This window comes from Pelobates fuscus, chromosome 1, assembly GCF_036172605.1.
Source record: "Pelobates fuscus isolate aPelFus1 chromosome 1, aPelFus1.pri, whole genome shotgun sequence".
Lineage (NCBI taxonomy): Eukaryota > Metazoa > Chordata > Amphibia > Anura > Pelobatidae > Pelobates > Pelobates fuscus.
The window spans coordinates 152,279,245-152,304,953 of record NC_086317.1 but is presented as its reverse complement, the minus strand read 5'-3'; positions in this window follow the sequence as shown (position 1 = coordinate 152,304,953).

Below are 25,709 nucleotides of genomic sequence, written 5' to 3'. Positions count from 1 at the left end.
CCCAAGGCAGCTCATCTCATCAGGCCTTTTTTAGTTGAATGTATCGCCCACTGTCAGTCCCTTCGGGATCCATCCCTCATTCATCTTAATAAAGGTGAGGTAATCTAGACTTTTTTGACCTAGGCGACTTCTCTTCTCAGTGACAATACCTCCTGCTGCACTGAAGGTCCTTTCTGACAGGACACTTGAAGCAGGGCAGGCCAGAAGTTCTATTGCAAATTGGGATAGCTCAGGCCACAGGTCAAGCCTGCACACCCAGTAGTCAAGGGGTTCATCGCTCCTCAGAGTGTCGATATCTGCAGTTAAGGCGAGGTAGTCTGCTACCTGTCGGTCAAGTCGTTCTCTGAGGGTGGATCCCAGAGGTCTGTGGCGATGCATAGGACTTAAAAAGCTCCGCATGTCCTCCATCAACAACACATCTGTAAAGCATCCTGTCCTTGCCGGCATGGTCGTGGGAGGAGGAGGATTACTTTCACCTCTTCCCCTGTTAGATTCCCGTTGTGCTGTGACATCACCCTTATACGCTGTGTAAAGCATTCTTTTTAATTAATTTTGCAAATGCTGCATCCTTTCTGACTTGTTGTAATTTGGTAACATTTCAGCCACTTTCTGCTTATACCAGGGGTCTAGTAGCGTGGACACCCAGTACAGGTCGTTCTCCTTCAGCCTTTTTATACGAGGGTCCCTCAACAGGCACGACAGCATGAAAGACCCCATTTGCACAAGGTTGGATGCCGAGCTACTCATTTCCCGTTCCTCCTCTTCAGTGATCTCAATGAAGGTATGTTCTTCCCCCCAGCCACGTACAACACCACGGGTACCAGATAGGTGACAACGAGCACCCTGGGATGCCTGTTGTGGTTGGTCTTCCTCCTCCTCCTCAAAGCCACATTCCTCCTCTGACTCCTCTTCCTCACAATTCTCTTCCAGCGTTGCCGCAGGTCCAGCAAGCGATGCTGATAAGGCTGTTTCTGGTGGTGATAGTGACCACAACTCTTCCTCTTCCTCATCACGCCTGATCCAGCACTCATTGCAGGGCACGCTCCAGGAAGAAAACAAATGGTATGATGTCGCTGATGGTGCCTTCGGTGCGACTGACTAGGTTTGTCACCTCCTCAAAAGGACGCATGAGCCTACAGGCATTGCGCATGAGCGTCCAGTAACGTGGCAAAGAAAATTCCCAGCTCCCCAGAGGCTGTCCTAGCACCCCGGTCATACACATATTAATTAATGGCTTTTTCTTGTTGGAGCAGGTGGTCGAACATTAGGAGTGTTGAATTCCAATGTGTCGGGCTGTCGCAAATCAAGCGCCTCACTGGCACGTTGTTTCACCGCTGAATATCTGCAAAGTGCGCCATGGCCGTGTAGGAATGCCTGAAATGGCCACACACCTTCCTGGCCTGCTTCAGGACATCCTGTAAGCCTGTTTACTTATGCACAAAGCATTGTACGATCAGATTACACACATGTGCCATGCACGGCACATGTGTCAACTTGCCCAACTTCAATGCCGCCAACAAATTTGTTCCGTTGTCACAAACCACTTTGCCAATCTCCAGTTGCTGCGGAGTCAGCCACTTTTCCACCTGTGCATTCAGGGCGGACAGGAGTGCTTGTCCGGTGTGACTCTCTGCTTTCAAGCAAGTAAAACCCAAGACGGCGTGACACTGCCGTATCCGGGATGTGGAATAGTACCTGGGGAGCTGGGGGGTCCCGTTCATGTGGAGCAAGACGCAGCAGCACAAGAGGACTCAGCCAAGGAGGTTATGGAAGAGGATGGAGGAGGAGTAGAGGAGGTGGCAGCAGGCCTGCCTGCAAGTCGTGGTGGTGTCACCAACTCCTCTGCAGAGCCACGCATTCCATGCTTGGCAGCCGTCAGCAGGTTTACCCAATGCGCAGTGTAGGTGATATACCTGCCCTGACCATGCTTTGCAGACCAGGTATCAGTGGTCAGATGGACCCTTGCCCCAACACTGTGTGCCAGACATGCCATTACTTCCTTTTGCACAAGTATCGAGTACAGGTTGGGGATTGCCTTTTGTGAAAAGAAATTTCGTTCAGGTACCTTCCACTGCGGTGTCCCAATAGCTACAAATGTGTTTAAAGCCTCAGACTCCACCAGCTTGTATGGTAAAAGCTGGCGGGCTAATAGTTCAGACAAGCCAGCTGTCAGACGCCGGGCAAGGGGGTGACTTTCTGACATTGGCTTCTTACGCTCAAACATGTCCTTGACAGACACTTGACTGTGGGCAGATGAGCGGGAACTGCTCAAGGCGAGAGACGGAGTGGCGGATGGTTGAAAGGGGGCAAGGAGGACAGCAGTGGTTGACGTGGCTGAAGATGCCGGACCAGGAGGAGGATGGCAGCTTTGAGTTTGTGTGCTGCTTGTACTGATGTGTTGATCCCATAGGCGTTTGTGATGTGCGATCATGTGCCTACGCGAAGCAGTTGTACCCAGGTGGGTGTTGGACTTCCCACGACTTAGTTTCTTTTGGCACAGGTTGCAAATGGCATCGCTGTTGTGAGAGGCAGACACACAAAAAACATTCCACACTGCTGAGCTCTGCAATGACGGCATTCTGGTGGGGGACACAGCATGCGTTGATTGGCGTGCTGTCGGGTTGACCCCGGGTGCCGATGCATGCTGTCTGACTGTGCCACTAGCTCCTTGCGATGACCTCCCCCTGCTTCCAACTCGTCTCCTCCTCCTCTCTGTCTCCCCATCTGAACTTTCGCCCTGTTCTTCTTCTTGCCGAGTGGGCACCCACGTGACATCCATGGACGCATTGTCATCATCAACCGCTTCACTTGTATCTGACAACTCAGCAAAGGAAGCAGCAGCGGGTACAACATCATCAGCATCACACCGTACGTCCATGTGTGTCATGTTGTCTGACTGAGACATATCCCTGTTATCTACATCCTCTGGCAATAATCGTTGCGCATCACTCATTTCTTCCAACAAATGTGTAAATAACTCCTCTGACAGATAAAGTGAAGCAGCTGTGATGCTAGTGTTGGTGGTGGCGGCAGGCGGGTGAGTGGTATCTTGAGATGTGCCCGAAGCTAAGCTGGAGGAGGATGGTGCATCAAGGTTCCGAGCGGAAGCTGTAGAAGATTGGGTGTCCTGTGTTAGCCAGTCAACTATGTCCTCAGAACTTTTCAAGTTCAGGGTACGTGGCCTCTGAAAACTGGGCATTATTCTAGGGCAAAAGGGAATCACAGCACCACGACCACGACGGCCCCTGCGGGGTGGCCTGCCTCTGCCTGTCATTTTTTTTTGGATTAGTGGTACTATGCGTGCAAGCTACTGTGAGACCAGATATGAGTGGCACTGTGAAGTGGCAGAGGTTGGCAGATTACACGCTGTAGGCCTGACACACACGCTTGAAGACAACTAACTGCTATTCAATCTATAACAGTGAAAAAAGTGTTTATGTTTTGAAATGCAAGCTACTGTGACACCAGATATGAGTGGCACTGTGAAGTGGTAGAGGTTGGCAGAGTAGATGCTGTAGGCCTCCAATGCTTTTAAATAGGAAAAGCATAGAAATGGCGGAGCTCGTCATGGAGGTGTGGCGGGGTTGGGGCCAAATGCTAGCTTGGCCAATGAGCATCTTCTCATTTCGGGAAAGTTTAGCATCTCCATGCAGAGAATGAAGACTCTGAACGTCAGTGCTGCACACTGTGTAGTACTGCCGCAGGAAACACCTCCAGTGGCCATCTGAAAAGACAGTGTTTACAACAAAAAGCCTGCAGGGACTGACTATACTCACCATAACAACTACATGAAGCTGACTATAGTGTCCCTTTAAAGTGAATTTAAAATGTAGGGGCAAAGTAGCCAAATTGAAAGCATAGGTGACTAAAAATGTTTTCCCGGTTTATAAATAAATACATTTACATCCCACAGTTTTCCCACCCAACCACCCACCCACCCACCCACCTTATATTAAGGGCTCTAGTGCTATGCAAACTCAGTTCCCTTTCTATACTTAGTAAGGGAGCTGGATTTCTACAGATATTTTTTATAAAGAAAGGGATACTGCATACAGAAGAGTAGCATTTCTATAAAACATCAGGCATTTTACGATTGCAGAGAAGCACGTGAAGAGTTTGCTCAACCACCATATTCATATGCCACCTTAATGGGAGACCCCACACTCCTAAAGTGTTTTGTATGAATCCCTGTGCTTTTCCCTTTCAATGAGGCTAACATCATTTTGATAAACTGACAAGCTGCCAAGAGTGGGCCGATTTATTAACAATGTTAAGGACTTATACACTGACTATATTGAATGAGAAGAGAAGTACCTGGTTATTAACTTCTTATGAAAACACAATAGCTGCTGTTGATCCAAAACATGATACAAAGAATATACACCATGGTGCCATTTCTAAATGTGCTTTTAAAAATGGAAGGATGGACAATGTCTTCTTAAATCAAACTTATTCCTGAGTAGTAATCAGAATTCATGATTGCATCAGGATTGGCAAGCCATCTAGGTGCTGATATTGCAAAGCAGCCAAATCATCACACATTGACTATTATGCTTGTTGGGTTGAATGTATTGTTTTCAAACCAATAATTTTATTTTCCTCTGCTTATTAAAGAACCACTCTAACCTTTATCAAGCTGAAGTAGTTACAGCGACTGGAGTCGAGTCAGGGTGGTGTCTTACCTTCAGAGGTTAAAGAAACACTGAGTAGTCACCCAGACCACTTCAGCTCATTGAAGTGGTCTGGATGCAATGTTCCATGTCACTTAACCCTACAGTGGTAATCATTGCAATTTCTGAGAAACTGCAATAATTACCTTGCAGGGTTACATCCTCCTCTAGTGGCTGTCTACCAGATAGCCACTAGAGGTACTTCCGGGTGCTTAGACAACTTTTGGTCATCTAAACGATGCTGGACATCCTCACACTATGCATGAGGACTTCCAGCGTCACAGGAATTCCCATAGGAAAGAAGTGAATAATGCTTTCCTATGGGGAAAGCCTAATGCGAGTGCGGCCATTGCAACGCAGGCGCATTAGGTCTCCCTCGCATGCTGACATTGGTGGGGAGTAGCGTGGGCAGTGCCTGACCCAGCGCTGAGGGACATCGGTGCTTGATTCAGGTAAAGTGACTGAAGAGGTTCTCACCCCTACAGCGATGTGGGATGTGGGGCAGGAGGGATGGGGGCACTGTGGGATTCTATAGTGCCAGGCTTTATTTTCCTGGCACTAGAGAATCCCTTTAAACAGTTTGTTTGGTGGTGCCCCAACTGATGCAAAATGTTTTATTTCTCAAGTCAAGACAGCTTTCAGACACTCCTGTCCCATGACAACTTCCATGAGCTAAAGCTTAAGCAGTAAGGTGGTGCACAAGAGAATGCAAGAGGAAAAAAAACAAAAAAACAAGGCAAATAACCACTTGGATCCACTCAGTAAACCTAAAAACGCAAAAGAGAAAAAAAAAACATGGTTTACTTGTGTTGTGAGTAGAAGCAATGCTTGGTCATAAAGGTAGAAAATTAGCATAAATAAATAGACAGTAAAAATAAATCCGTTCTAAGAAATTACATACAAGAGAATGTTTATAGTAACTTTTAATTTTATAATAAAAATAAAAAAGCCTTATAAGTTCCACTAAGCGATCTAACACATAGTGACATCAACACATTAACAAATTTTAACAGAACTGAATACCATAGAAACCAAATTATTAAAGGAAATGAAAAAAACGCTTTATCTGAACATAATCTATTTATCTATAATATTGTGTATTCCATAGTTCACACAATCAATCTAGAGCATGTGGCACCCGGGCCGAAACTTGTATTTGCCTCCCCCCCCACCTGCAATGTTTAAAAAATGTTTTTAAGAATATTTATTGCACAAATTTGTAAAATGCATGTTAAAAAGGGGACTCTTGGACTACAATGGAGTCTAATGGACCCTGGACAGAGGTCTCTCTAACACTCTGGCCCTATTCACAATATTGTGATGTAACATAGGGCTTTGATACCCAGCCCAAGTTGGCACTTCTCACCTTTATAACTGTTGATGGCTGGCTGCTATGGCTGTCAGACTGGTGTGTCTGGCAGGCCTCTTACTTCCCCCTTCCCCTTTGTGCATCTGTTTCTCCATCAACCCCTTTGTGTATCTCTTTTTACCCTTCCTCTTTATGTGTCTCCTCCCCCCAGCAATTATTTGTGTCTGTCCCTCCACCCGTGCTTCTATGTGCCTTTTTGTCCCCCAGCCTCTCCATTTGTTCCATTCCATCTTCAAGCCCCTCCATATGTCTCATCCCCCTTTATGTGTCCTATACCTCCAGCCTCTCCATTTGTCCCATTCCCTTGTAGCCTCTCCATGTGTCCCATCTCACCCCAAGCCATGTGTCCCATCCCCTGTAAAAAACAATATTACCCCTATAGCACACAACACCAGTGGTTAAATAAGGGAAACAAACAATAATAATAAGTTACCCCTTAAAAGGTAGTGAGAAGATTCGCCTGGATCTTCAAAAGTACAAATACAGATAAAAATACACAACCTAAAAAATATAAACCTAAAGAGAAACCACAAATGGTGCAGAAAAACTTAACACCATAAATAAATAAAACTCAAATGCACTCACAAAAGTATAATAAAATAATGCAGAATATATGAATCGGATTCAGGCTCTTCTCTTTTCCCAGCTCTTTTTGCTTTTAGGGAAAAAGAGAGACACAAGACATAGTGCAATACTGTATGTCACAAAATAATACTTAATTAAATTGCACTCACAAGAGGTAAGAAGTTTAAAAGCCCATCAATATTCGCAGAATATCTTCTATATCCAGGAAAAAGCTTGTAACAATCCAGGATAGGAAGTGTGCGAGTAAGAAAATAAAACATACACTAAAATCAGCAATATAAAGTAGTCCAAAGTAGTGCAAATAATTTCCCTGACCTAGCATTTTTAGGAATTGTGTTAAAAAAGAAGTGAAAAATTAGGTTTTTATACTTGTGGATCATGTAAGAGCTGCCATTATACTACACAAAAAATTGACAGTTTTAAAACCAATAATATTGGAGAAAATTGACAGTTTTTAAAATAAAAGAACATATAACCTACAATGCTACACACATAGTTTATCTTTTAACGTGTTGATGTGGGGCTACAGTATGTTGGCAGGACAATTAGACCAGTGGAAAAATTATTCCTAGAACATCATAATAATATAAAAAAGAAATGAATTATTCATCCCCAGTACATTGTAGTAACTGTCAGAGTTTTAATTTTAATAACCTTTCTTGTGTAGGCATTGAGAAAGTTTTCCTTGATAAAAGAGGAGTGGATTTGGTTCTTAACCCCTTAAGGACTGAGCCAAATGTACACGTTGTGATCAAAACAAAACGTAAACAAAACCTGGCATTTGCGCTATATGTCTGTCCAACCGTAATTCGCCTCTTTCATATTAAATGCACCCACCCTTATTATATATCATTTTATTCAGGGGAAACAGGGCTTTCATTTAATATCAAATATTTAGCTATGAAACATAATTTAATATGAAAAAAATGGGAGAAAATAAGAAATGTTGTTATTTTTTAAGTTCTACATGACATTTTAACTGTCAATGTCAAAATACTCTTTGCTTTTACTGCAATAAAATACACATATTTGTATTCAGCAAAGTCTCACATGTAAAACAGTACCCCCTATGTACAGGTCTTATGGTGTTTTGGGAAGTTACAGGCAGGGGCGTAACTTCCCAAAACACCATAAGACCTGTACATAGGGGGTACTGTTTTACATGTGAGACTTTGCTGAATACAAATATGTGTATTTTATTGCAGTAAAAGCAAAGAGTATGGGCCCCACCCATACTCCGCAGCAAGCGCCACCCATGTCCCTCCTCCATGCACCGCCTCCAGCCACACCCTTCACAATCTTTAGACACAAGGAACAAAAGTGCAATAATCCCTTCGAAGCCCCAGTAGAGACTACAATTGAGGGCTAATGGGCCATGGAGGGGGGTCTTTCTAGCAGAGGCTATCTCAGTGTCCTTTAGAGAGTGTGTTAGAAAGAATCCTCTCCAGGCCCTATTAGAGACTACAATGGAGTCTAATAGGCTTGGAAGGGGGTCTTTCTAACAGAGGCCATTTCAGTGTCCCTGCTGGAAACAGTCGCCTCCAGGCCCCAGTAGAGACTACAATTGAGGGCTAATGGGCCATGGAGGGGGGGAGCATTCTAGCAGAGGCTCTCTCAGTGTCCTTTAGAGAGTGTGTTAGAAAGAATTTCCTCCAGGTCCCATTAGAGACTACAATGGAGTCTAATGGGGCCTGGAGGGGGGTCTCTCCAACACTCTGGTTCCTATTTACAATATAGCAACACAACATAGCTCGCTGATACCTAGGCCAAGTTGGCTCCTCTTACCTTAATTACTGTTGCTGGGTGGCAGTCTGTGGGCTTGCTGGAAGGCTGTGGGCTTACTGGCTACGGCTGGCAGGCTCGGTGCCTGCGGACAGGGGAGGGGGCAATTGCCCTCCTCTTACTCCCCCTCCCCCTCTTCTTACCCCCCTTCTTACTCCCCCCTCCCCCTCTTCTTACTCCCACCTCTTCTTACTCCTCCCACTTCTTACTCCCCTCCCCCCTCTTCTTACCCCCTCCCCCCTCTTCTTACCCCCCCCTCTTCTTACTCCCCCCTACCCCCTCTTCTTACTCCCCCCCTCTTCTTACCCCCCTCCCCCTCTTCTTACCCCCTCTTCTTACTCCCCCCTTCCTCTTTTTACTCCCCCCTTCCTCTTTTTACTCCCCCCTCCCCCTCTTCTTACCCCCCTCCCTCCCTTCTTACCCCCTTCTTACTCCCCCCTCTCTTCTTACTCCCCCCTCCACTCTTCTTACCCCCTCTCTTCTCACCCCCTCCCTCTCTCTTCTCACCCCCTCCCTCTCTCTTCTTACCCCCCTCCCTCTCTTCTTACCCCCCCTCCCTCTCTCTTCTTACCACCCCTCCCTCTCTCTTCTTACCCCCCTCCATTTCTCTTCTTACCCCGCTCCCTTTCTCTTCTTACCCCCCTCTCTCTTCTTACCCTCCCTCCCTCTCTCTCTCTTCTTACCCCCTCTCTCTTCTTACCCCCTCCCTCTTCTTACCCCCTCTCTCTTCTTACCCCCCCCTTTCTCTTCTTACCCCCTTCTTACTCCCCCCTCTCTTCTTACTCCCCCCTCCACTCTTCTTACCCCCTCTCTTCTCACCCCCCTCCCTCTCTCTTCTCACCCCCTCCCTCTCTCTTCTTACCCCCTCCCTCTCTTCTTACCCCCCTCCCTCTCTCTTCTTACCACCCCTCCCTCTCTCTTCTTACCCCCTCCCTTTCTCTTCTTACCCCCTCCCTTTCTCTTCTTACCCCCCTCCCTCTCTCTTCTTACCCCCCTCCCTTTCTCTTCTTACCCCCCTCCCTTTCTCTTCTTACCCCCCTCTCTTCTTACCCTCCCTCCCTCTCTCTCTCTTCTTACCCCCTCTCTCTTCTTACCCCCTCCCTCTCTCTTCTTACCCCCCTCTCTCTTCTTACCCCCTCCCTTTCTCTTCTTACCCCCCTCTCTTTCTCTTCTTATACCCCCTCCCTCTCTCTTCTTACCCCCTCCCTTTCTCTTCTTACCCCCTCCCTTTCTCTTCTTACCCCCTCTTTCTTCTTACCCCCTCCCTCTTTCTTCTTACCCCCCTCCCTCTTTCTTCTTACCCCCTCCCACTTTCTTCTTACCCCCCTTTGTTCTTACCCCCCTCCCTTTCTCTTTGTTCTTACCCCCCTCCCTCCCTCTTTGTTCTTACCCCCCTCCCTCCCTCTTTGTTCTTACCCCCTCCCTCCCTCTTTGTTCTTACCCCCCACCCCCCCTCCCTCCCTCCCTCTTTGTTCTTACCCACCCCCTCTCTCCCTCTTTGTTCTTACCCCCCCTCCCTCCCTCTTTGTTCTTACCCCCCCCCTCTTTGTTCTTACCGCCCTCCCTCTTTGTTCTTACCCCCCTCCCTCTCTCTTTGTTCTTACCCCCCCTCCTCCACTCCCTCCCTCCCTCTCTCTTTGTTCTTACCCCCTCCCCTGTAGCGGGGCCGAGCTGCTCTCTGGTCCACGGTGCCCGGCCGGAGTGATAGGAAGGTGCACACTCGTGCACCTTCCTGTCAGTCCGGCCGGGTACAGGAAACAGAAACTCCTGTTCCAGTGTGCACCTTCCTATCACTCCGGTCGGCACCGCGGACCGGAGAGCAGCTAGGCCACGCTACAGGGGAGGGGAGGGGAGGTGAGGTGAGAAGCTGCAGCCGCCTGAGGCTCTTAAGAGAGCGCTCAGGCGGCTGCAGTATTTAAAGGGGCGGCGGGCCCCCCTCCCGGCCGGGCCCTCGGACCATGTCCGAAGTGCCCGACAGGTCAGTCCGCCCCTGGTTACAGGGTCAAATATAGCACGTTACATTTGAAATTGAAATTTGCCAGATTGCTTATGTTGCCTTTGAGACTGTATAGTAGCCCAGGAATTAAATTTACACCCATAATGGCATACCATTTGCAATAGTAGACAACCCAAGGTATTGCAAATGGGGTATGTCCAGTCTTTTTTAGTAGCCATATGGTCACAAACACTGGCCAAATTTAGCGTTAGTATTTGTTTGTGTGTGAAAAATGCAAAAAACGCCAATTTTGGCCAGTGTTTATGACTAAGTGGCTACTAAAAAAGACTGGACATACCCCATTTTCAGTACCTTGGGTTGTCTACTATTGCAAATGGTATGCCATCATAGGGGTAATTTTCATTCTCGGGCTACCATAGGGTCTCAAAGGCATCGTAACCAATCTGGCGAATTTTAATGTGAAAAAAATGAAACACAAGCCTTATATTTGACGCTGTAACTTTTGAAAACACCATAAAACCTGTACATGAGGGGTACTGTTGTACTCGGGAGACTTCGCTGAACACAAATATTTGTCTATCAAAACAGTAAAAAGTATCACAGCAATAATGTCGTCTGTGTAAGTGCTGTTTGTGCGTGAGAAATGCAAAAAACTTCACTTTTACTGGCGATATCATCGTTGTAATACATTTTACTGTTTTGAAACACTAATATTTGTGTTCAGCGAAGTCTCCCGAGTAAAACAGTACCCCCCATGTACAGGTTTTATGGTGTCTTGGAAAGTTATAGGGTTAAATATAGTGCTTGCAAATTAAATTCCCTTTACTTTCGGCATGGGTTGTCAGCCAGGTCCCGCTAATTGTAATTAATTAAGATACCTAATTATGTAAAAATATTACCTAAATATATATGTAGAATTAATATATGTATATATATACGTATTTGTATATATATATATATGTATATATATATATATATATGATCTTTTTTTAATATTTTTATTTATATATAGGTATATATAGTGATATATACGTATATATTTATGTATATAGATATATATATTATTTTGTTCTACGTGTATTTTGATATAAATATATATATATATATATATATATATATATATATATATATATTATATATTAATATCACAATACAGTTAGAACGAAATAACACACCTCTATATATTTTTTAATAATTTTTTTTGCATTATTTTTTTCTTTTATTTTTTAACGTATTTGCATATATTTTTTTATTTATATATAGGTATATATAGTGATATATACGTTTATATTTATGTATATAGATATATATTATTTTGTTCTACGTGTATTTTGATATAAATATATATATATATATTAATATCACAATACAGTTAGAACGAAATAACACACCTCTATATATTTTTAAATAATTTTTTAAAATAATTTTTTTATTTTATTTTTTAACGTATTTACAAATATTTTTTTATATTATATATAAATATATATATAACAATAATTATATATATATATATATATATATATATATATATATATATATATATTTAATCAGTATCAGTCTACGTGTACAACCCCTCTTTTTTTCTTTGGATTCTTTTTCCTATTTATCTCACCACCATATAGGTACAGAGAAGAGAGAGAGAAAATTCTGGGTGTAGTATTTCAACAGAAAATCCCTTTAAATGGTGTCCAAATATAAGCAAATGTGCTCACCTTGTTTAGAGCCTATTAGTCCTCGGCTCTAAGTTTGTAGGCCTAGTGTCAAATTGGGGTGACACCTCCCCTTACCGGAACAAAGTGCAGGATGCAGTAGTAAATGTAAAGAACTTTATTATTAGCTGTAATTTTAAAAGATATATATAATAACACAGTACTAGAAAATAAAAAATAGTTGATTTAAAATAAAGTGCAGTAGTACATCTATTCTCTTCCGCCAAGACGCGTTTCGCTGTAAACAGCTTCCTCAGTTGGCCGTGGATTTTATTATTATTTCCTGTTTCAAATGACGCCACGTCACCAAAACGCCGGAAAATAAGAGATCCGATTGGATAATTGATGAATAGGCGGGCTTTTCGATCGCACAAAAACCGGAACCGGCAAAATACAATCCACGGCCAACTGAGGAAGCTGTTTACAGCAAAACGCGTCTTGGCGGAGGAGAATAGATGTACTACTGCACTTTATTTTATTTATTTTTTCAATTCTTTATTTAAATGTCGACAGGCACATAGCACAACAGTACATTCGGCCTACGCAGAGGCCTAGTCATCAGGCTTGTTTTGGTAGGTGTTTACAGAAAGGAAAAGTATGTTAGTGCAAATACTGATACAGCTCAGGAGGCTTGCGCAGAAGCCGTTGAGGCGTGTTATTTTGCTGTGCCAAGTCGATGTTTTTTTTTTTTCATATTGTCTCAATAAACAGGTTTATGTATACATTGGAAGAACAGAATATAGAAAAATAGAAAAATAAAGATAACAAATAAAACTGTGGGTATTTCCTGCTGCGTTATCCTAGGTTGCACAAGTGAAAGTTCGTCTATGACATATCTTGTTATATGTCGTATTGTTCCCAGAGGAAAGTGGCGCTAGTGTTGCGGACCTGTGCGGTCAACTTGTCCATTAAGTAATTGTCCCTAATTTTGGAGATTACTAGGGAGATCGGGGGTACTTCGTGTTTAATCCAATATTGTGCTAATGCTCTGCGAGTGGCTAAGTTAAGCATATTTAGTAGTCTTTGGTCATGTTTGTCTAGGCCCTCTGTTGCCCGTGATAGTAGGCACGCCCAGGGGTCTGGCGTTATCCGTCGTTGTAAGATATCTGAGGTCAGGTCTGCTATATTTCCCCAATACACCTTAACCCTGGCACAGTGCCACCACATGTGGATGTATGTACCCTTTTCCCCACATAGCCTCCAGCAGGTGTCTGTGGGGCTTAGGTGCATGTGACATTGCTTGACAGGGGTTGTGTACCACCGTAGTAGTATTTTGTATGCTTGTTCCTGGAGGGCCGTGCATATGGATACTTTCGCATTCGCCTCCCAGATATCTTGCCAGTCTGTCCCCTCCAATGTCTCACCCAGATCTGTCTCCCATTTGTCTGTGTATGTCTGCGTTCCCCAAATCCCCGATTCTAGGCATATGTGGTTGTAGAGTAGCGAGATTAGTTTGGTTGGCATACGTTCTTGCAAGCATATTCGTTGAAAGAACGTAGTCGGTTTGGCGTTTGCCGTTCTGACTTCCTTAGTCTGTACAAAATCTCGTATTTGGACATATCTAAAGAAGTCCCTTTTTTTTTAGCGGGGTCAGGGTTTGAAAGTGTTGGTAGGGTACTAGTTGGTTGTTTATGTACAGGTGTGTGTAACGCTGTAGGCCTGTGGCTTCTAGGCCGTGGAAGTCTTGTGCCCTCAGTCCAGGTGGGAATGCTCTATTGCGCAGGACCGGAGTCATTGAGGATGGTAGATCTGTGAATTTAAGTTTCCGTGCGACATGGTCCCATAAGCTAATGGAGTTAAGGATGGCCGGGCATTCTGTCCGCAAGAGTACTCTGTGTTCTATTGGCACCCAGATGTGAAACTGTGGTAGGTCTGCTCCAGTCATGAGGGATTCTATGTCCACCCATCTGCGTTGTGTTTTCGGGCAGTGCCAGTGGGCTATTTGAGCCACTTGGGCAGCGGTGTAGTAGTGATGAAGGTGGGGCATACCCAAGCCTCCTCTCCATTTGGGGTTGTACAATATTGCCTTAGCTATTCTGGGTCGCCTTCTTTGCCATATAAAGGCATCTATTGCTTTTTGTATGTCGGCTAGGTCGCTCTTGGTGACTCGTACCGGGAGCGCTTGGAAAAGGAATAGCAGTCGTGGCAGTATGTTCATTTTTACTGAGTGTAGACAGCCGAGCCACGTGATTGGCTTGTCCGTCCAGTTGTCTAAGTCCGTTTTAAGTCTATTGAGTAGTGGTGTGTAGTTGTGTTGGAATAACAATTTGTGGTCTGCTGTTTGTCTAACGCCTAAATATGTGAGCGTGGTTGCATTTGTTTTGATGTGGTACGTTTGTCTTATGTGTTGTATCTCGTGGTCTGGTATGTGGAATGGCAATGCTGTTGACTTAGTGAGGTTGACTTTGTACCCGGCTATGTCTCCGTACGTTTGTAGTAGTTTTTCTATCCGCGTATGCTGCGGTTTTATATAGCTCCCCCCCAATTTGCACCCCTTTAATATTTGGGTCAGTTCTGATTAGATGTAGGAGAGGCTCTAGCACGATCGCGAATAGTAGCGGTGATAAGGGGCATCCCTGTCTCGTTCCATTGCTCACTCGAAACGGTGACTTCGGGGCGCCTGTTATTATTGTCTGTGCCTGAAGGTCTGTGTATAATGCTTTTATTGCTGTGATGTATGGGTCAGGGAAGCCTTGTTTTTGTAGTAGGTGGAACAGAAAGGACCATTGAACCCTGTCAAAGGCCTTTTCGGCGTCAAGGAAGAGAGCAAGGGATGGTGATTTGGAGTTTGACATGAGCCACATCAGATCAGCGCCTCTGCGCGTATTCTCGTACAGTTGGCGTCCCGGCATGAAGCCGACCTGGTCTGGGTGTATTAATTTAGGAAGTAATGGGGTTAGCCTTTTCGCCAATATTTTCGCGAATATTTTTAAGTCAGTGTTGATAAGGGAGATTGGTCTGTAATTTGTGGCTAGTGTACCATCTTTGTCGGGTTTGGGGAGTAGGATTATGTTGGCAGTGGCCATGTCGCGGTCCGGAGTGCCTCCTTGGAGGAAGTGGTTGCATAATTTGGTGAGGAAGAGTGCTAACTCTGCCTTATATTTTTTGTAGTAGCTCATATCGTAGCTGTCTGGGCCCGGTGCTTTGTGACTTTGAGGGCAGATATCACCGATTCTACCTCCTCCTGTGTGACGGGGCTCTCCAGCGTGTCGGCCTCTGCTGTGGTCACCTGGGGCAAGTTTATTTGGGATAGAAATTCTGTTATGCGGGTGATATATTGGGCCTGGGCGTCCCCTTCTCGTGGGGTGTGGTTGTATAGCTTCTGAAAATACTCTGTGAATGCTTTGTTAATGTCTTTAGGGGTATGAACTAGTTCGTTGGCTGTGTTTCGTAGTGTGGTTATGGGTTTATGTCCTTGTCTGGGTCGGAGAGTCCGTGCTAGTAGTGTGTCCATCTTGTTAGCTTTTTCGTAGAAAAAGCGCTTTGACCAGACTAAGGAGCGTGCTATGTCTGCCATGGTGTGTTCTTTGCTAGAGTGGCGTCCAGTCTGGAGTTTTGTATATGTGGTGGTGGTGGGGTTTTGTTTATGGTGTTGTTCAAGTTTCCGCTTGGCAGTTTCCAGTTCTAGGAGGTGTTTCATTTTGGTTCGTTTTTTATGTGTGGCGGCCTGTATGAGGTGTCCTCTTAACACTGATTTATGTGCTGCCCATAGTGTGGTTGGGTTGACATCTTCCGTGTCGTTAGTGGTGAACTAGTCTATAATTTTCAGACGTGTCGTGGTGGATATGTCTTTGTCGGTGAGTAAGTTTGTGTTGAGTCTCCATGTCCAGGTGTTGTGGTGCTGGCCTATTCCTAAGGTTATGGTTACATCTGCATGGTCCGACCATGTGATGTTGTTTATTTCTGAGTGAATTAGTTTAGCCATACCCGCTCCGTTGAGAAGTAAATTGTCTATTCTGGAGTATGTAGTGTGAGGTGTCGAGTAGTATGTATAGTCTGTTGTGTCTGGGTGTTGGAGTCTCCAAGCATCCATAAGTCCGGTGCGTTGGAGAAAGGTGTGTAGAAGTTTGTCCTGTCCCCCTCTTCCCTGTGATCGCCGTGTCCCTGCTTTAGAGCTGCGGTCGGCAGCCGGGCAGGATACGGCATTTAGGTCCCCTCCTGTAACGGAGCTCCGTGTACTCCGACCGAGTACCCTCCGTTGATGGATGCTCCTAGCGATCTCAGAGGACTCCAAGCACTGCAGACGACACCACAACCACCGCACGCTCCACAACCGCCGCAGCTTAACTGGAGCCGCGCCGTCTTCCTTCCAACCTGGAATGAACCTCCAGCATTCAGGACCGTGTGGGGAAGACCTCTCCTCCAGGAGAGCGTATCCGGAACAAGCTCTTAAAAGAGCTAAGTGATTAAGCTCAGGGGAATATGCAGAGCATAGCAATCCCCAGTGTGATACAGCAATTCCCTCCAATAACGAGACGAGGCTACGTTTTGAAGGGTCAAGAAGAACTGAGGACTGGGACACCCAGCCTGCTTTTTATTACAAAAAGGTACACACAGGACACTCCCAGGGGGAGGTTGAAATTAACCAATCACATACATGGTACCACCCCCACGTCTCCTCCCCTCAGATAAACATATAACATAATTATAGCATACAGTAAAAATACAGTTTTCACACATACACTGTAGCTTTAAAACTATACATTCAATCTCCATAAATCCAATCTCTTACATATTTGAACTCAGCATACATCAAACATAAACACTTCCAAAAATCAGCCAAATCCCTCCAGTGGATCAAAAGTTAGATGGAGGTCCCTTTATGACCGACCGCAAGCACAATTTCCTGCCCAAAACAGTTCCATAGATTTGGGCTGTGCGGTCGGTCAATTTCATGCCGAAAAACGACTAAGTCCCATTTAGAACGGGAAAAACGAAGTGTAGGAGAAGGTAAGGGTCAGTGGTGTTCGGCAAAATGTGTAGCTGATTTCAGTTCCACAGAATCTTTAGCATACACTGCTGACCGCATTCGATGGCCGCCGCCACGTGCAATTACCCTGCAGTAACCTCACAGCCTGGGAGGTAAATTGCCTGCACACTTTAACTTCTGGGTGGTCCGCCTGTGTAATACTTGGTTCAGTAAGCCCTATTTACTGAACCAAGTGGGAGAGAGCCAGGGGCAAGTTATTTTACAGGTCTGGGGACATAGTCTTAAAGGGGTATTGTTCAGCAAAGTCACAATATGTCCCCAGACGGTTCTTAAAGGGCCATACACACCCAATAAAAGTTAATAAGTTTTCAGGGGCACAATCTTCCAGGGGCCATAGTCATGAGGAAGGAGGCTGGCAAATAGGCTTCTCCACAATCCAGGGAAGCAGGGCAATTTTCCATTTAAAGGGCCAGTTACAAATAGCGATTTGTAACACCTCCCACTACCATTATGCCTCCTTGTAGGGTGGAGAGCAGGGATGCTATGGTGTTCCAGTAAGCAATGTCTGGTTTGTTAGGTGCGTATATGTTTACAATATGTAGTTTGGTGTTGTAGTAGTTGCCGGTGATGGCCAAAAATCTGCCTTCAGGGTCCTTCTGCGTGTGCGTGACCACAAAAGGGCAGCGCTTGTGTATGAGTACTGCCACCCCTGCTTGTTTTCGCAATGCCCTGGCCTCGTGTGTCGTATTGTAAATGCCGTCCCCTAGTTTGGTTGATGATGCCCTCGGTATGTGTGTCTCCTGTACCATTGCTATGTCCGTCTTTTTTGCTTTTAAATCTCTCAGGAGAAGTCTGCGTTTGGTTGGGATGTTTAGTCCCTTAGCATTGATCGATAGTATTTTCAGTGTCATGTGTTCTTTACTCTCGTGTGGTGCGTAAGTGCTGGTTGTGTTGCGCCCATACCTGTCCGCAGTCTGTTGGTCTCCCACCTATCGACAGACTTTGCAGCCCTGCCCTTCAGGAGGGGCTGGTTCTGTCCTCCACGTGTGCTAGCCATACCCAAAATCATATATGAAAACATAAACATAAACATAATATAACTATTAACATTTTGTACATAATTGCATAGAAATCTGTGCACACTGGTCTTATACTTTGCCAGCGTCGGGTGGGGGTGCCCCCAACCTCCGTAGGTCCAAATTGTGTCCTGTGCAGGGGGGGGGGGGGGTTGTCTCCAATCCACTGTGCCTCGTTATGAGGCTTCTAACACTGCCTTGAAGCTGTGGAGCTAAGCTCCTAATCCTGAAGCCCTCTGGGTGTAGAGAGGAGGGGGGGGATCCCAATGTCCTATGTGCCCCATTTTACTGGTAGTGCACAGTGTGCTGGAGTCCCCCGACAGAGGCAAGTGCCACAGGCCTTGCCTCCGTTCAGGGGACATTATAACAGCAGCACACCGTACACAAGCACAACATGGCAGAGATAATCACATTACACATTGCACGACATAAAACATTGAGTCCCTAGGTGATACTGCGACCGGGGGGGCGGGGGGAAGGGTATTCTACTAACAGTGTACAGTGTGCTGGAATCCTCTAATAGAAGTAAGCACAATAGGCCCCAATATTCCAACTATTCTCTATGCTTCTGTACAGGGGGTATTGTAATAGTGTTATGCCGTATACACGAAAAAACCCTACAGGGGTAGGTACAATATGTGTTGCAGAATATGAGACATTCAGGCCCCAGGTGGTATTGCGACTGGGGTGGGGGGGGGGGATGTTAGTTAATTGTCTTCCCCTGTTTATACGAGGGACCCTCTAGGCTGTGGGTGTGGAATTTGTGCCTGGGGGCCAGGTAAATTGTAGTATATAGGTATAGGCAATAAAAAATACCGGTTGACAGGGCAAGCGTGTTAGGCAGTTCAAGTAAGGCATTCTCCCATGTGGAACCAAGTCCCGGTTTGTTGGGAGAATGTACCGGAGAGTGTTTTGAAGCGTCCGCTGAAGGTCTCAGGTGCGGCGGTCTGTAGTGGCTGTAGCGGCTTTAGCGACGGTCCAGTCTGTGGGCAGTTCTTTGAGTCCAGGTAGTGGCTCTCCGTGCAGGGCAAAGCCCCTTGGCGGTTCTATCTGGATGCTCCTCAAAAATCGTAGTGGATCTCCTCCCGGTTGCAGGGTGTAAGTAGCCCCGGCTTTAAACGCTACTAATTTAAAGGGGTGACCCCAGGTGTACCTGATTTCATGCTCTTGGAGTAGCAGTGTGAGGGGTCTCCAGTTTCGCCTGCGTTGTAGAGTGGACGGGGAGAAGTCCTGGTACAAGGTAATAATGGCATTTTGGTAGTTTAGTTCGTTGGTCCTGGCATATTTCATCACCGCTTCTTTTGTAGAATAGTAGTGAAAGCGGATGATGATGTCTCTCGGGGCCTGTCCCTCCGCTCTGCGGGCTCGGAGCGCTCTGTGTGCTCGATCGATCGCCCAGTATGTATCCGGGATGTCTGGAATCAAATGCTTGAAATAATGCTCCATTTTGCTTACTAGGTTTCCCTCGGTAGGTGATTCGGGGAGTCCCCTGAGCCGCACATTATTGCGCCTGGAGCGGTTGGCGAGGTCTTCCACAGTGAGTACCAGTTCACAAATCCTTTGCTCCATTGCCCTGGAGTGTGAAACTGTGCTGTTATGGGCCTGTGTGACCTGCTCCATTTCTTCTTCCAGGGCCGCCGTCCGGGTGCCCAATGCCTGAATCTCCGCCTTGACTTCTCTTGTGCTGTTATCTCCCTAGCTATCTAGATATCTCCCTAGCTAGGAAGTTTTTCACCTCCTGTAGTTTAGCCAGGATATGTGTGGAGTCCCCTGTTTGTGTTTCGGGCAAATCGCTGCCCGTTGTGGAGGCCGGGGAAAGGGATCCATGCGGGCTGTGCTGACGGCCATCTTGTGTGGCCTGTCTGCCTCGTGGAGTTGTCAGCATGTCCGCCACGGTTTTGCCGATTTCTCTCCTTTCACCCTTTCGTTTCGTGTTCTGCTTCATGCCGGAGTGCATACCTGGCATTGTGGAGGGTATTGAGCCGGTTATTTGGCCTCAATGCTTATGGCTGGTGCCGGAATGAGAGTGGATTTAGCGGAGCCCTGGAACTATGCGGCCATCTCGGTTGGTATCCAGGCCACGCCCCTCACTGCACTTTATTTTAAATCAACAATTTTTTATTTTCTAGTACTGTGTTATTATATATATCTTTTAAAATTACAGCTAATAATACATTTCTTTACATTTACTACTGCATCCTGCACTTTGTTCCGGTAAGGGGAGGTGTCACCCCAATTTGACACTAGGCCTACAGACTTAGAGCCGAGGACTAATAGGCTCTAAACAAGGTGAGCACATTTGCTTATATTTGGACACCATTTAAAGGGATTTTCTGTTGAAATACTACACCCAGAATTATGTTTTTCTCTCTCTCTTCTCTGTACCTACATGGTGGTGAGATAAATAGGAAAAAGAATCCAAAGAAAAAAAGAGGGGTTGTGCTGTCTACCTTAAAGACACAGAAGCCTGGAAGTTTAGAGCCTAACAACTAAAAAGGCTCTAAATAATGTGAGTAATTTTGTACTCACATCAAACACAATATACTTTGTACATACAATATTGCACCATTATTCTGTATTTTTCTCTTTTGTTTTTCATATATACCCCCTCAAGTTATTTACACTGGGGTAAGTTATGTACACTATATATTAAGCGCTGCACTCCAATTTGAGACCTGGTGAGTGGAAACACTAACCAGATCCCAAGTTATTCGTTTGCTTTGGTGTTATTTTATGGTGGGATATTGGGAATACCCACAGAGTGTTCACAGCAGCTAAAATTACTGAAACTAAAAAAAATCTCTTACTAAGCGCCATACATTTCCACACCTTTTTGTTGTTTATATCAGTCTACGTGTAATTTGATATTAATATATATAATTATATATATATTAATAGTAAAATACACCTAGACAGTGTGTGTGTGTGTGTATATGTGTATATATATACTTAGATCATATATATATATAATATATATATATTTTTTTTTTTTACACTTATTAACTTTATTTGATTTTATTTCCAGCCAGCATGGGGAACTACCTGTCATTACAGGCAGTCCCCCTGCTGGCAATGCAGCAGGCAGCTAACCCGGCAATGTGATTGTGAGGTCCTTGCAAGGACTTCACTCTCACATGGGCGGGGGGGGGGGGCTGCAGGCCGTCGGATGTGCCGCGGGGGGCTCCCTGGGATTCTCCCCAACCGCAATCCCACGCCGGCGACTTGGTAAGTAAAAAAAAAATGGAACTATTACGCCCTGCGGCGTTTAGAGCCGCTTAGAATAGGGCGTAATGGTACGCCCTCCGGTTTTAAGGGGTTACACTGAGACAGAGGAAGGGTATTTGGATAAACACCTTGAAAACCATGCAGCCTGAAGGAATGAATGTGGATTTTGATATGGTGTGTTTTCTATAGGACCCTCTACTCTGTCTCATTTATACCAATTTTTTTATCACCTACAAGATGCATGTGCATTTTTAATGTGTGTATATACAGTATGTTTTTTCAACGTTTCTTTGTATAGTGTTTTATGTTGTGGATATTCTGCCAATTTTTCACATTATACTGCATGGTAGCTCATTTTAGTATTAATGTGTTTTTATTTTCCACATGTCTGTTTCATTTTATATGGACTTTATGAGGACTGTCAACCGACTATACTCGGAGGAACACATATTGCGTTCCACTTCTAAACAAAGATTTCATCACAGATGAATCATTGGAACGCATATGCGTTCCATTACCGTAAGAAGATGGGATCGGCAACGTGAACGTGATGACATGGTCCACATAGCAAAAACGAGGCTTGACACACAGATTACCAGAAGGAGACTTGATATGCGGACACATTTTCTTTTATTCTTTACAGGTGGAATTAATTATGGACCCTTTCCCTGATTGGCTAATAAGCGCTGGGGGAGAAACAAGCAGGATATTTAAACAGAAGAACTAGACAGGACTGTTTTACACAAGCCGGATGCCCCTGACAAATTAATTTCAAGGACGTAACGCGTAGGGCGGCTGGACTACTTTATATTTCTGATTTTATTGTATGTTTTATTTTCTTACTCACACACTTCCTATCCTGCATGGTTACAAGCTTTTTCCTGGATATAGAAGACATTCTTTGAATATTGATGGGCTTTTAAGATACTTACCTCTTGTGAGTCCAATTTAATAAAGTATTCTTTTGCACTATGTCTTGTGTCCGTATCCGATTCATATATCCTGCCTTATTTTATTATACTTTTGTGAGTGCATCTGAGTTTTATATTTTTATGGTGTTAAGTTTTTCTGCACCATTTGTGATTCCTCTTTGTGTTTATATTTTTTAGGATGTGTATTTTTTTTGTAAATATGTTTTTATTAAACATTTCGTTTTTGTTGGTCTTTTTTTTGTGGTTGTTTACAACATGGAAAAGAAAAACATGGACTCGCAGGTCCCTTTGGTCATTTGTATATTCTTATACATCGTAAGGCATGGTATGTCAGACGTGTCTTGGCGACTCGCAGGTCGCTTCCTTGAGTAAATGGCATGTGTATTGTGGACTCGCAGGTCCGGTAGTACATAGTTATGGATAGTACTCAGTTATTTTTGATGTGTACCATTTCTACGTTGGGTAGTTTTGTATGTCCCACAGGTTTTTGTCTATTCCCCCGTGCCCACCCTGTAGCCACTAGGCAGTAGTGAGACATGTGGGCCACCTAATGTATAGGGTCCCATCAGGACACGCAGCCCCCTAGTGACCTCGTGTCTAGAGTCCTGAATGGCGGTATAGTGGGGTGTTGACCCCCTACTTTGGTACGATTTGGCTCTGCCCAGCGTTATATATGGTGTTGATGGGAATAACCTAAGGGACATCCTGCGTTTCCTTCTAAACGAATAAACTTTGCAGCGCACAAAACTGGTGCACTTCCACCCCCTGCACCCGCAAGGCCGCAGGCCATTTTGGGTACTGCAAGTGGCCGCAGGCTGACAGGTGTCATAGCCCCCCCAACACGCCACCGCGGGGTCGGCCCCCGAGCCACTCCCCGGGCCCCCCGAACCCGTTCTCCACCCAGACCTGACAGGGGGTGGGGGGGTGGGTTGGGTTAGGGTATGGGAGTGAGGTACTGTGTTTTGAGTCAGGTGTGGATCGTCCAGTTAGTCTCCTGGTGTCTCTTCCTGGGGATTGTCAGTTAGGTTGTGTATTTTTATCTATGCTTCCCACCCCCCTCTTGAGACCTTCCTGTACCTCCTGGCCAAGGAGCTCCTGTTCACTCTCCCCAGTCTGTCAGGAAGCAGTTCCTTTCAGACCGGGTAGAGGAATAGAAGTTCCTCCACTACGGTCTGCCTGCTCAAACACACTACATTCTGTGACTGACAGGGTAGGAACGCTTCCCCTCGTGCCAGTCACACTGCGATTCCACCATGTGCCCCCCAGGTGGGTGTACCACAGGTGGCCATGCAATTGCCCAATTGGCACTGATAGCACCCCCCTAATCAGTGACACCCGGTGCGGAACACCCCCTCACCTTCCACTTAGTATGCCATGGACTGAGATGCCGGTAAAATTTTAAGCAACTGTAAAAGTCCACCCTAACCTTTTTTTTTTATTGCATGGCCTAAATAAATTTATTTGTTTTAGTGTTGCTTTAAGACATTGTCAAAAATGCTTACATTATGCAAACTGGTTTTGATTCATATAGGTTTTTCTGAAATTTCTGACATATCCACAATCATGATCTGAACATACAGTGAGGGAAAAAAAGTATTTGATACCCTGCTGATTTTGAACGTTTGCCAAATGACAAAGAAATGATCCGTCGAAAATGTTAATGGTAGATGTATTTTAACAGTGATAGACAGAATAACAGAAAAAAAAAGCCAGAAAAACACATGTCATAGTTACATAGTTAAATAGTTACAAAACTAAAAAGAGACTTGCATCCATCAAGTTCGTCCTTCCTCACATGTTTTTGCTGTTGATCCAAAGGAAGGCAAAAAACCTCAGTCTGAAGCGCTTCCAATTTTGCAACAAACTAGGACAAAATTCCTTCTTGACCCCAAAATAGCAGTCAGATGTCTCCTTTGATCGAGCAGCTATTACCCCACTAATTAGAAATGATATCCCTGTATGTTATGTTTTTGTAAGTATTTATCCAATTGCAGTTTAAACATCTGTATGGACTCTGATAAAACCACCTCTTCAGGCAGAGAATTCCATATTCTTATTGCTCTTACTGTAAAAATAACCTTTTCTTTGCCTTAGATGAAATTTCCTTTCTTCCAGCCTAAATGCGTGACCTCGTGTCCTATGTATAGCCCTGTTTATGAACAGATTTCCAGATAATGGTTTGTACTGGGCCCGAATATATTTGTATAATGTTATCATATCCCATCTGAGGCGCCGTTTTTCCAAACTAAAGAAATTAAACATTTTTAACCTTTCTTCGTAACTAAAATGCTCCATTCCTTTGATCAATTTTGTAGCTTGTCGTGCACTTTTTATAGTGCCATGATATCCTTCTTTAGAACAGGTGCCCAAAATTGCACAGCATATTCAAGGTGTGGTCTTACCAGCAATTTATAAAGAGGCAAAATTTATTTATTTTCATCCTGAGAATTTATGCCCCTATTTATACATGACAAAACCTTACTGGCCTTAGCAACTGCAGATTGACATTGCATATTGCTGCCCAATTTGTTGTCTATTACTTAATTCTTCTCCTGTATGGTTTCCAAATTCCAAATTCACATTCAAAAACCTGATTTCCCTTGCTGAATTACTAGTCACTCTATCCCAATTTATGTCCGGGTAATTCAAATCTCCAATAATTAACGTGTTACCCCGATTTGCAGCTTCCCCAATTTCCCAAGAACAGCTGTTCTTCCTCATTAACATTTACATTAGGTGGTTTAAAACATATCCCAGCCTATTATTGATTTCCCTTCATTTGCCCCAAGCAGATATCTACCCATAAAGCTTCCACATTTTCCTCGTCACACTCCACATGCCTAAGATTTGACTTTAACTCATGGTTGACATACAAACATACCCCACTCAGGGACGTTTTAGCTGCAAGGCAAACAAGGCATTTGTCTTGGGCAGCATTTTCCAGGGGGCGGCAAAAAAAGCCGCCACCAAATGCCCAGGGCAAATGTCTTGTTAGCCATGCGGCTAACTGACATGCTGGTCGGGCGGCTGGGCGGTCGGGGGGCGCTGGCAGGCGGCTGGCGAGGGACCACTTCTTCTGAGCTGTCTGCTCAGCTCCCTCGTGCGCCGCAGAGTGAGACTGGGAGCCGGAATATGACGTCATATTCCGGATCCGCCTCCCAGCCTCACTCGCGCGAGGGAGCTGAGCAGACAGCTCAGAGGAAGTGCTCCCTCGCCAGCCGCCCGCCCGCCCACCAGCCAGTCAGCGTACAGCAGCCTGCCCATCAGCCCCAGGGAGAAAGACAATCCCCCCCCCCAGCATTCTCACAGGTAAGGAGGCTGCGGGGGTTTAAAAAAAAATTAAAAAAATGTGTTAATGTGAGTGAGTGTGTATGTATGTCTGTTAGTGTGTGTGTATTTGTTAGTGTGTGTGTGTCTGTTAGTGTGTGTCTGTCAGTGTGTGTGTCTGTTAGTGTGTATGTCTGCTAGTGTGTA